The sequence below is a fragment of the Triticum aestivum genome, chromosome 3A (genome assembly GCF_018294505.1).
Source record: "Triticum aestivum cultivar Chinese Spring chromosome 3A, IWGSC CS RefSeq v2.1, whole genome shotgun sequence".
NCBI classification, from domain to species: domain Eukaryota; kingdom Viridiplantae; phylum Streptophyta; class Magnoliopsida; order Poales; family Poaceae; genus Triticum; species Triticum aestivum.
Window position 1 is genome coordinate 524921624 of NC_057800.1, and position 12010 is coordinate 524933633.

Consider the following 12010-nt stretch of genomic DNA (forward strand, 5'->3'; position numbering starts at 1 on the left):
GGTGGTGCTATCGTACATCCACGTTGATGGAGACTTCAACCCACAAAGGATAACGGCTGCGCGAGTCCATGGAGGGCTCCACCAACGAAGGGTCCATGAAGAAGCAACCTTGTCTATCCCACCATGGCCATCGCCCATGAAGGACTTGCCTCACTAGGATAGATCTTCATGAAGTAGACGATCTCCTTGCCCTTACGAACTTCTTGGTTCAACTCCACAACTTGACGGAGGCTCCCAAGCGACACCTAACCATTCTAGGAGACACCACTCTCCAAAAGGTAATAGATGGTGTGTTGATGATGAACTCCTTGCTCTTTGTGCTTCAAATGATAGTCTCCCCAACACTCAACTCTCTCTCACAGATTTGGATATGGTGGAAAGATGATTTGAGTGGAAAGCAACTTCGGGAAGGCTGGAAATCAAGATTCTTGTGGTAGGATTGGAATATCTTGATCTCAACACATGAGTAGGTGGTTCTCTCTCAAAAAATGTATGGTGGAAGTAGGCACGTTCTGATGGCTCTCTCACATATGGAGAAGTGGGTGGAGGGGTATATATAACCTCCACACAAAATCCAACAGTTACACACATTTGACCCATCTCGATGAGACCGAATAGTTAAACTCGATGGGACCGATTAGTTCAAAAATATGAACGTTAGGAATCTCGGTGGGATTGACTAGAACAACTCAGTGGGACCGATGTGCTAGGGCTTAGGGCAAACCTCATCTCGGTGGCACCGATTGCATCAACTCGGTGAGATCGAAGTGAAGCAATAGGGCAATAGAGAATTGGTCAAGCCATCTCGGTGAGACCGATTGCAATTTCGGTAAATCGGAAATAAATGCAATTGATAACAGGGAGTTGGCAAGGCCATCTCGGTGAGACCGAGATCCGTATCTGTGTGATCGAACTGTTAGGCTTTCTGGCTGTGGCTATGTCATATGAACTCGGTGGTGTCGGATAGAATGAATCGGTGGGGCCAAGTTGGAGTTTAGGGTTTTGACATATTTGGATGGAGAAAGTGGTTGAGGGCTTTGGAACAATACCACTAAGCATTTGAGCAAGAAAGCCATTAAGCAACACCTCATCCCCTTTTAATAGTATTGGCTTTCCTATGGACTCAATGTGATCTTGGATCACTAAAAAAACAAAGATGAAGAGTCTTGGGTTTTTGCCAATATGTGTCCTTAGCATTTTGAGGGGTCCACATTACTAGTCCATGCCATGCCATTCATTGAACTTCCTGAAATATTCATCTTGAGTGGATATTAGTCCAGTGAGCTATATGTTGTTGTGAATTACCAAAACCACCCAGGGATTAGTTGCACTTTCAATATCCCCATTTTTGGTAATTGATGATAACATATAGATCAAAAGCTTCCAAAAATGATAAAATGAATGAAATACATCGTAGCTTTGAGAAGTATGTGATAAGCAAGAGCTCCTCCTAAATTTGTGCATTATTTAAAATTTGCGTTTGAATGCAAATGCACAATCGATTAGGATCATGGGCCACTCTTCCATGCCACATACATCTTGGTGGAGCGCACAAAATGATAAGAGTAAAATAACATGCATGCATCACCAAAGATACAAGTGATTGATCATACACAAACAATCATAGAGATAAGCATGTAAGCACACATTAAGCATAGTATGATCAAACACATGATCACACGAGGTATCTCACGAGCATAACACAAATGTAGCATCAAGTAGCATCAACCAAACGAAGTAGCAAGGCAAATGAGAAGCAACAACGAAGCAAAAGACTCTCTCTCTCTCTCTCTCTCTCTCTCTCTCTCTCTCTCTTTCTTTCTCTCGAAGCTTATGATTTATACACTTTCTCCCTTTGGCAACAAGTTACTAAAAAGTTTGAAAATGTATAGTGCTATGCGACACTCTAGGCACGATCTTCGGGAGCTCTTGAAGGGGTCTTCTGGCTAGTTGCTCCGGTGTGTGTAGATGGCATTGAGAGAACTGCGTCTGCAAATGCTTCAACTGAAATCTGTTGAGCAGGAGGGGTTGACACTGGTGGTGACACTGTGGCAGTGGCGGCAGGAGCAGAGTGAGCAGGCCTCATGTCTGCAACTGGCTCAACAGCAGACCTTTGTGCCCTTGGCACTGTCTGGATCTATCAATGGTAGGTCTATCATCTCTGTCCTCAGCATCATCTCGCAACTTCTCAACAATGGTTTGAATCTCAGTGACCTACACATCAAGATTATACATCTTGTCTTCAACAATCCGCTCTAGGATTTCCTGATTCTTGGTCAAGTTGGCCAGACTCTTCTCAATCATCAGAGTTGCTTCTAGCAGATATGTGAGTTGATCTTGCTTGGTCTTGAGATTTACTATGGATGCATCTGGAGCACTTGTTGCCTTTGCTGCTTTGGCAGCCTTTGCCTTCTCAGCCTTCTCATGGGCCTCAACTGATGTTGGATGTGAAGCATCCATCACCACTTCATTGTCCTCAAATTCTGTCCTAAGAGGTAGATGCTCACTATCAAGAAGATATGTGCCAGTTCCAACCTTGGAATTGATCAACATTTGAATATGTGGTACATATCCGCATGACCTCTTTTGGTCTATAGATGTCCTCTTGACTGTCTCAACTATCAGACTCATAACCTTGAACTTCTGTGGTATGTAAAATAGATGCAGCAGGTTGATGGAATGGCCACGGATCATTCTCTCATCTCCGGACTTGGCCAACAAGGTATGCCTCAAGATGTAGTTGGTGGTGGCCAAACCGGCAAGCAAGTAATCTATAAAACCAAACTTGTGAGTCTCAAGTGCTTTGTTAGGAATGGGCTTGTACATGTGAGCCATAATGTTATGATCCATCCTGGGTTTGTCATAGACATCTATGTCATTCTCTCCTTCTTGTGGGGCATTGATAAGAGCGGTCCACTTTGAGATCGATGACTGGTATCTGGTGAAGGAAATATGCCCTAGAGGCAATAATAAAGTTATCATTTTATATTTCCTTATATCATGATAAATGTTTATTATTCATGCTAGAATTGTATTAACCGGAAACTTGATACATGTGTGGATACATAGACAAAACACAGTGTCCCTAGTAAGCCTCTACTAGACTAGCTTGCTAATCAAAGATGGTTAAGTTTCCTAACCATAGACATGTGTTGTCATTTGATGAACGGGATCACATCATTAGGAGAATGATGTGATGGACAAGACCCATCCGCTAGCTTAGCATAATGATCGTTAAGTTTTATTGCCATTGCTTTCTTCATGTCATATACATATTCTTGACTATGATTATGCAACTCCCGGATACCAGAGGAATACCTTGTGTGCTATCAAACGTCACAATGTAACTGGGTGATTATAAAGATGCTCTACAAGTATCTCCGAAGGTGTTTGTTGGGTTGGCATAGATCGAGATTAGGATTTGTCACTCCGAGTATCGGAGAGGTATCTCTGGGCCCTCTTGGTAATGCACATCATAATAAGCCTTGCAAGCAATGTGACTAATGAGTTAGTTACGGGATGATGTATTACAGAACGAGTAAAGAGACTTGCCGGTAACGAGATTGAACTAGGTATGAAGATACCGACGATCGAATCTCGGACAAGTAACATACCGATGACAAAGAGAATAACGTATTTTGTCATTACAGTACCACCGATAAAGATCTTCGTGGAATATGTGGGAACCAATATGAGCATCCTCTTATAGTGATGTGCATTACCGAGAGGGCCCATAGATACCTCTCCGATACACGGAGTGACAAATCCTAATCTCGATCTATGCCAACTCAACAAACACCATCGGAGACACCTATAGAGCATCTTTATAATCATCCAGTTATGTTGTGACGTTTGATAGCACACAAGGTGTTCCTCGGGTATTCGGGAGTTGCATAATCTCATAGTCTGAGGAACATGTATAAGTCATGAAGAAAGCAGTAGCAATGAAACTGTAACGATCATAATGCTAAGCTAATGAATGGGTCTTGTCCATCACATCATTCTCCTAATGATGTGATCCCGTTCATCAAATGACAACACATGTCTATGGTTAGGAAACATAACCATCTTTGATAAACGAACTAGTCAAGTAGAGGCATACTAGGACACTTTGTTTTGTCTGTGTATTCACACATGTACTAAGTTTCTGGTTAATACAATTCTAGCATGAATAATAAACATTTATCATGAAATAAGGAAATAAATAATAACTTTATTATTACCTCTAGGTCATATTTCCTTCAGTCTCCCACTTGCACTAGAGTCAATAATCTAGTTCACATTACCATGTGATTTAACACCAATAGTTCACATCACCATGTGATTAACACCCATCACTACTGGAAACAGGGAATTTTCCATCAGCCAGCTCTTTGCCATCTGCCAGCTGATGGCAAAGAACGTCTTTGCCATCTACTTATAAAAACAGATGGCAAAGAACTGACAGACGGCAAAGAACATGATTGCCATCAGCCAATTCTTTGCCATCTACTAGTGGATGGCAAATAATCTTTGCCATCTGCCAGCAGATGGCAAAGAGGTTGGCAAATCCTATGGCCGTCAAAAGTGTAACGGCGTCCCAGCCCCACCTCTTTGCCATCTGCTGGCAGATGGCAAAGAGATGGGGTTATTTTTTTCCAGGTAAAAAAAACTATGGGGTTATCCCCTCCCTCTCTCCCCACCCATCCAGGTAAAAAAAAACTTCGCATCTCATCCACACTGTCCCCGTCGATGGCGCTCTAGGCTCGCCCGCCGCCACCCTATCGCCGGCCCCGTCGCTCCCCCGCCCTGTCGCCGGCCGCGTCACTCCCCCGCCCCGTCGCCGTCGCTCCCCTGCCCCGTCGCCGGCCCTCCCCTGCCCCGTCGCCAGCCCTCCCCCGCCACCCTGTCGCCGGCCCCGTCGCTCCCTGCTGCAGGCGACGCCGCCGCCGCAAGTCGGGAGCCCTGTATCTCGTGTCGGGCCTTGGCGGGAAGATCGACAAGGAACAAGTCAAATTGGCGGGAAGCTCGGGATGTTTTCCGCAAACGCCGGCAACACGCGCAGTAACTGCAGTGCGCGGGGCGGTTACGGGGCTATCTCCTACCTCCCGTTTGTGGATCCTCCAGTGTTGAGCTCAACCAAGCGGCGGCCATACATCCGGCGACCGGCCATAGGCGCGACTTGGAGCTCGGGCGACATGGAGTCTTTTGACGCAGCTGATTAATAGGTACGGATCTGCTCTGTCCTTGATGCCCATTAGTGGCCATTTAGTGTTAGGGTTTGTACAAAGATCTGATTTTTTTTCCTGCTGGCTAATTGTGCAAGAAGTAGAACTCTGCTAGAGGACGTTCGCCGGGATGGAGCCTCTTCATTAACCGGTGACGACGCCGCCGGTGTGCGAGTTGCCGACCAGGACAGCATCAAGTGCAGACGGGCAGGTCTGCACAGAGGGCGTTGGTCGAGAAGCAGGAAGTGCAGACAAGGGCCAAGCTTCAGAGCAGTCGATTGAGCAGGTGGATCCGAAAACACCTGGGTGGACGCAAAGGTATGCTCTTAGTCAGTGGCTCAGTGCCTTGCCTATATGATTAAATCTAGAATATAGACATACATTCAGGAAAAAATAATACTAGAATCAGATTTGACTGTATGGTGATAGTTCACTGTATGTACATAGCCCCTGTCAGTAAATGATTTTTTCTACAAACTACTTAGAACCTGAATATGCTCTTCGTCAGTGCGTTGCAATTATGATTAAATCTAGATTGTAGAGATACATTCAGTGGAAAAAAAGATTAGACTCAGATTTGACTGTATGGCCATAGTTGACTGCATGTACATATCCTTGTCGCGCTAGGCAGAGACCCATGGAAAAAAAGATGCATTCAGTTAATGATTTTGTCCATAAACTACTTAGAACCTGCCTACATATGCAATGACAAATCCATAGTCTTGAACTCGTTGTGATCTGCAGCGACACATACACCCATTTTATCAAACTATAAAAAGGGGATTTGATTCTGTGGATATGTTTTCATGGCATTGCAGAGTGCGTGTTGGGGCTGCCGCACTAGGCAGAGCCCCAGGCCCTGATAGGATTTCACCACTAGAGAGAGCAATTCGGTGTTTTGCAGAGGAGCCTGGCGAGATTGTCATTGTACCGAAGATAGGCACGAGTTTTGACACTCTTGGTGAGGCATATGATTTCTACAATCTGTACTATTGGGAAAAAGGTTTTGGCATCAGATATGGAAAGAGCAGACTAAATGTGAACCGAACAAAATGCATGTGAGAGATCGTGTGCAGCTGCGCGGTACTGTTAATTTGAAGCTCTTCCTGTAGTTAGTTACTTGCCTGTCTGAAATTGGTGTTAGAAAAATCTGAATTTTATTGATTGAAATTTTTACAAGGAAAACCAATAGTTGAGAACACTCGATCGTGTCGCTGCCATGGTCACTGGCCTCTGCGTTCTATCGCGCCTGCAACGTTGATGAAAGGTGAAGGAGATGGAAATTTCAGAGAGGAAAACGTAAAAAATATTTAGGCATGACTTTACCACTACAAAAATGTTCAGTCACTGCCCTCGTGCCAATTCTTGTGTGCTTTATCCATGAAACAGTCCATGCTTCCCCAAAATTCATGCATTTGAAGCTTCGAACCGAGGCTTGGTTCATTTAGGGAAATGAATTGTAGACGTATTTTTAAATTTATGTTTAGTACTAGAATTCTATGAGTGTGAAGTGGCTGAACTGATGTTTCAAATTCATAATCTTCATTGCAAGTACATGAACTAATGTTTTTTCCCGCATATTGCTCAATTTATACTATGTCTTTAATTTACTAGATGAACTGCACACCTCAACGCAGCACTAATGCAAAGATTCTACATCTTGGTCGGCTGCTCGCGGCGGGGCTTGTGTCTGGTGCTTGCGACAGTGGCAGAGCAGTGCCCGCGAGCGCGGCGCAAGCAGTGGCCCCTGCTATGTGGGCTGATGCAAGCGCGGCGCAAGCACTTCAAGTCTGACAATGTCCACTCTACAAGGTACATAGGCACTCGTGCAAAGATCTAACATCTTCATCGACTAGTACTAAGGTATGTGTTTTCTTCTGCCCGTGTGATGTGGTGATTATTTGTTCTGCATATGTTTGTATATGTTAGTCAGTATTTGGGAGATATGAGATGGTTTGCCGGATAAGAAATAGAACAAGAACAAGCAGGAGCTTTAGTTGGGCCATGTCATTGTGAACTTGGAGCACAAAAATGTATAGGAAGTGGTCGTCGTAAAACTGGGTGCTTAAGATCTACTGAACTATAACATTTTTTAGTCTTAAGTAAAGCAATTACTTTCTGGGTCATATTTAATTTGTCTATGTTAATAATTTCTTGCGTGAATAGATGGGCCAAGCCGAGCAGGCCATCAACCAACTACTCGTGCTTTGCTTTATTTTATTTTATTTTATTATTTGTGTTCTTAATCTTGGTTTTCACTGGTGTGTGCTCCGTCCTCTCAGGTTAGATTTGAATTTGTTGTCATAGAAAAAATATTTCTATCGCCTTTAATAATATAGGTAATCCAGTTATGTATGCAAAATCCTCAGTGAGGATTATTTTTTTCTGAATCACTTATCTCTGAGCAGCATCTGCATCCTTCTGCCTTAGCCTGATCAATTTTTCCCACTATACAACTTTGTTTTTTGTTTGCCAACATATTCGAACGAAGGTGTCTCCATGTCAAGCATGCATCCATTGAAATTTGGTGTTAACCAATTTTTGGAGGATTGCATCAATGTTGCTCCATAGGATGTTTATCTTTTCGGTCTTTTTGCTAATGACAATGTTTGGTGTGCCAGTGCCCAGTTGTGTATATTCTTGGACCTTTTACATTTGATATCAACAATTCAAAAGTTAACATGGATCTAGCCATCTAGGTGAACTTCCATTTAATGTTATCAATTTTCTTGCAGCGAACTTGAATGTTTTTGTTACTTTTGCTTGTACTTGATATCTTCCAGAGGCTAATGTGTTGTGGAGTTTAGCTCTCAATATGGTGCCCATATTTTTACGGTTAAGGCAAGAGCTCTGCCAATTCATTGAAGTTGAGGGAAACTGTATCATTGTTGTCAGTGCACATTCAGAGACGTATGAGTGGTTCCCAGCTTTGTTGATGTCTTCCTTCAAGCTTAATAAAATTGTGTTGCGCACTTTTGGTTTGTGAGTTTTTTTGGCATTATGGTGTTGCTGAGTTTAATTGGGTGGCTATTTTTAGTAGCTTCTAATTTCAAAATCCATGTAGCCCAACCGTGCAGGAGCCACACAAAGCTGCATGGTGCTTTTGCTTTCTGAGTTAGTCGAACTAGTAAATGCAGTACTGGTGAAGATTGGTAGGTCCAACCGGTAGCTAACACTTATTGGCTCATAAGCTCCGTTAGCTCAGAATCTAACCGAAGACGGCTCATTCCATCCATGGGCTTCTGATCCATTTAAACGGTAACTGGCGGAGTTACCTGGATGCTATGTGATGTGTGGGCCACAATCTATTAAAAAATACTGTAATAGCACAGTACGACTTTACCAGGACCTACATGTTGCACGGATCACGATATAACCTAGTGGTGCAGATTCCGGGCTCACTGCAGCTCGAGCTCACATAAGCACTTTCGTGTAGATACTTCCAATTTTGAATCTCTGACTTACTAAAGAAATATAATTTATTACCAACATAATACTCCCTCTGTTTTTATATACTCCGCATATTAGCTTTGGTCAAAGTCAAACTATGTAAACTATGATAAAGTTTCTAGACAAATATGTTAACATATACAATAAAAAAATCAATACAATTAGATTCATTATTGAATATACTTTCACATCATATAGATTTGTTATTGTAAATGTTTATATTTTTTTCTATAAACTTGGTCAAACTCTAAAATGACATAATATGCTTAAGAAATGACATATTTTTGCTCCTAAATGACTTCACATGCTTAGCTAGCTCCAAAATGACATAATAACCTTACTTAGCTCTAGAATGACCTTAGCATGTTTTACACCAAAATGACTTAGTATGCTTAGCTAGCTCAAAAATGACATAATAACCATACTTAGCTCCAAAATGACCTATTTTACAGATATAAGTTGCATCATAATAATTTTCACATTTTAGTTGCATCATAATAATCTTCTTCTTCTAGACTTCTTCTTCTAACTTTCTTCTTTCCCATTTTACAGATTTGCTTAAGATCACATAAGCTTGGGTTGATGGAGTGCTTGTATTTAGTTTTTGTTTTGACCTTGTGAAACTTGCTACCTATGGATGAAACTGTGTAATATTGATGAAACTACGTATATGTACGGATGAAACTTGCTACTATTGGTAACATGTGTTGGATATATATATGTGTTCATGACTATTGGTAATATGTGTTGAATATGCTATATTGGTCATATAAATATATTTGTGTTTGATTTTCTGTGAAAATGAATTGATATAAGAAAAAACAAAATTAAATAGGGAAATATAGTCACTTTGCCATCTACTGGCACTTTGCCATCAGCTGGCAGATGGCAAAGAGGCCACATGTCATCTACATGTAAAATTTGGGCTGGCCTATTTGGGCTCTTTGCCATCTGCCAGCAGATGGCATGGCAAAGTATGCCGTTAGCCATCTAACGGGGCTAACCCCGTTAAGAGGCTTTGCCATCTGCCAGCTGATGGCAAAGGCACATGCTCTTTGCCATCAGCCAGCAGACGACAAAGAAGCCTTTACCGGAGGGTTTCAAACAAACTGTTTGCCATCTGCTGGCAGATGGCAAAGCCTTTGCCATCCGCCGACCATGCCTTTGCCATCTGCCATGGCAGATGGCAAAGTGCCAGATTCTAGTAGTGCATAGTTCACATCGTCATGTGACCAACACCCAAAGGGTTTACTAGAGTCAATAATCTAGTTCACATCGCTATGTGATTAACACCCAAAGAGTACTAAGGTGTGATCATGTTTTGCTTGTGAGAGAAGTTTAGTCAATGGGTCTGCCACATTCAGAGCCGCATGTATTTTGCAAATATTCTATTTCTACAATACTCTTCACAGAGCTACTCTAGCTAATGGCTCACACTTCCAATATGTATCCGGATTGAGACTCAGAGTGATCCAGATCGGTGTCAAAGCTTGCATCGACGTAACTCTTTACAACGAACTCTTTATCACCTCCATAACCGAGAAATATTTCCTTAGTCCTCTAAGGATAATTTTGATCGTTGTCCAATGATCTACTCCTAGAAAAAAATTGTACTCCCTTGCCAAACTCAGGGCAGGGTATACAATAGGTCTGGTACACAGCATGTCATACTTTATAGAACCTATGGCTGAGGCATAGGGAATGACTTTATACAATATAGTTTTGAGTCTTACTCAACTTCACACCTGGCAACACAGGCAAGAACTCTTTCTTTGACTGTTCCATTTTGAACTACTTCAAAAACTTGTCAAGGTATGTACTCATTGAAAAAACTTATCAAGCGTCTTGATCTATCTCTATAGATCTTGATGCTCAATATGTAAGCAGCCTCACCGAGATCTTTCTTAAAAACCCTTTCAAACACTCCTTTATGCTTTCCAGAAAATTCTACATCATTTCCGATCGACAATATGTCATTCACATATACTTATCAGAAAGGCTGTAGTGCTCCCACTCACTTTTTTTGTAAATACAAGCTTCACTGCAAGTCTGTATAAAACTATATGCTTTGATCACACTATCAAAGCATACATTCCAACTCCGAGGTGCTTGTACCAGCCCATAAATGGATCACTGGTGCTCACACACTTTGTTAGCATCTTTTGGATTGATAAAACCTTCTAGTTGCATCATATACAACTCTTCTTTAAGAAATCCATTAAGGAATGCAGGTTTGACATCCATTTGCCAAATTTCATAAAATGCGGCAATTTCTAACATGATTCGGACAGACTTTTAAGCATCGATACAAGTGAGAAAATCTTATTGTAGTCAACACCTTGAACTTGTCGAAAACATTTTTGTGACAATTCGAGCTTTGTAGATAGTAACACTACTATCAGTGTCCGTCTTCCTCTTGAAGATCTATTTATTCTCTATGGCTTGCCGATCATCGGGCAAGTCAACCAAAGTCCAAACTTTGTTCTCATACATGGATCCTATCTCAGATTTCATGGCATCAAGCCATTTCGTGGAATCTGGGCTCATCATCACTTCCTCATAGTTCATAGTTTTGTCATGGTCTAGTAACATGATTTCCGAAACAGGATTACCGTACCACTTTGGTGCGGAACGTATTCTGGTTGACCTACGAGGTTCGGTAGTGACTTGATCTGAAGTTTCATGATCATTATCATTAACTTCCTCACTAATCGGTGTAGGCATCACTGGAACTGATTTATGTGATGAAATACTTTCCAATTTGGGAGAAGGTACAATTACCTTATCAAGTTATACTTTCCTCCTACTCACTTCTTTCGAGAGAAACTCCTTCTCTAGAAAGGATCCATTCTTAGCAACGAATATCTTGCCTTTGGATCTGTGATAGAAGGTGTACCCAACAGTTACTTTTGGGTATCCTATGAAGACGCACTTCTCCAATTTGGGTTTGAGCTTATCAGGAAGAAACTTTTTCACATAAGCATCGCAATCCCAAACTTTAAGAAATGACAGCTTAGGTTTCTTGCTAAACCACAGTTCATATGGTGTCATCTCAACGAATTTAGATGGTGCCCTTTTTAACGTGAATATAGCTGTCTCTAATGCATAACCCCCAAAAACTATAGTGGTAAATCGGTAAGAGACATCATAGATTGCACTATATCCAATAAAGTACGGTTATTATGTCCGGACACACCATTATGCTGTGGTGTTTCAGGTGGCACGAATTTGTGAAACTATTCCATATTGTTTTAGTTGAAGACCAAACTCGTAACTCAAATATTCGTCTCCGCGATCAGATCGTAGAAACTTTATTTTCTTGTCACGATGATTTTCCACTTCACTCTGAAATT

At 41.8% G+C, this 12010-nt stretch overlaps 1 long non-coding RNA gene across 4 annotated transcripts; it reads left to right on the plus strand.

Annotated features, from left to right (window-relative positions):
* The first annotated feature begins 4675 nt into the window (after nt 1–4675).
* LOC123062018 (uncharacterized) lies at nt 4676–9285 on the plus strand. 4 transcript variants are annotated; one of them, XR_006429470.1, is made up of 4 exons: nt 4676–5207; nt 5309–5525; nt 6822–7070; nt 9210–9285. It is a non-coding gene; the product is annotated as an uncharacterized lncRNA (long non-coding RNA). The 4 variants fall into 4 exon arrangements; XR_006429468.1 differs by lacking the exon at nt 9210–9285 and having other exon boundaries at nt 5306–5525; nt 6822–8924; XR_006429467.1 differs by lacking the exon at nt 9210–9285 and having other exon boundaries at nt 4677–5207; nt 6822–8924.
* Nucleotides 9286–12010: the final 2725 nt, after the last annotated feature.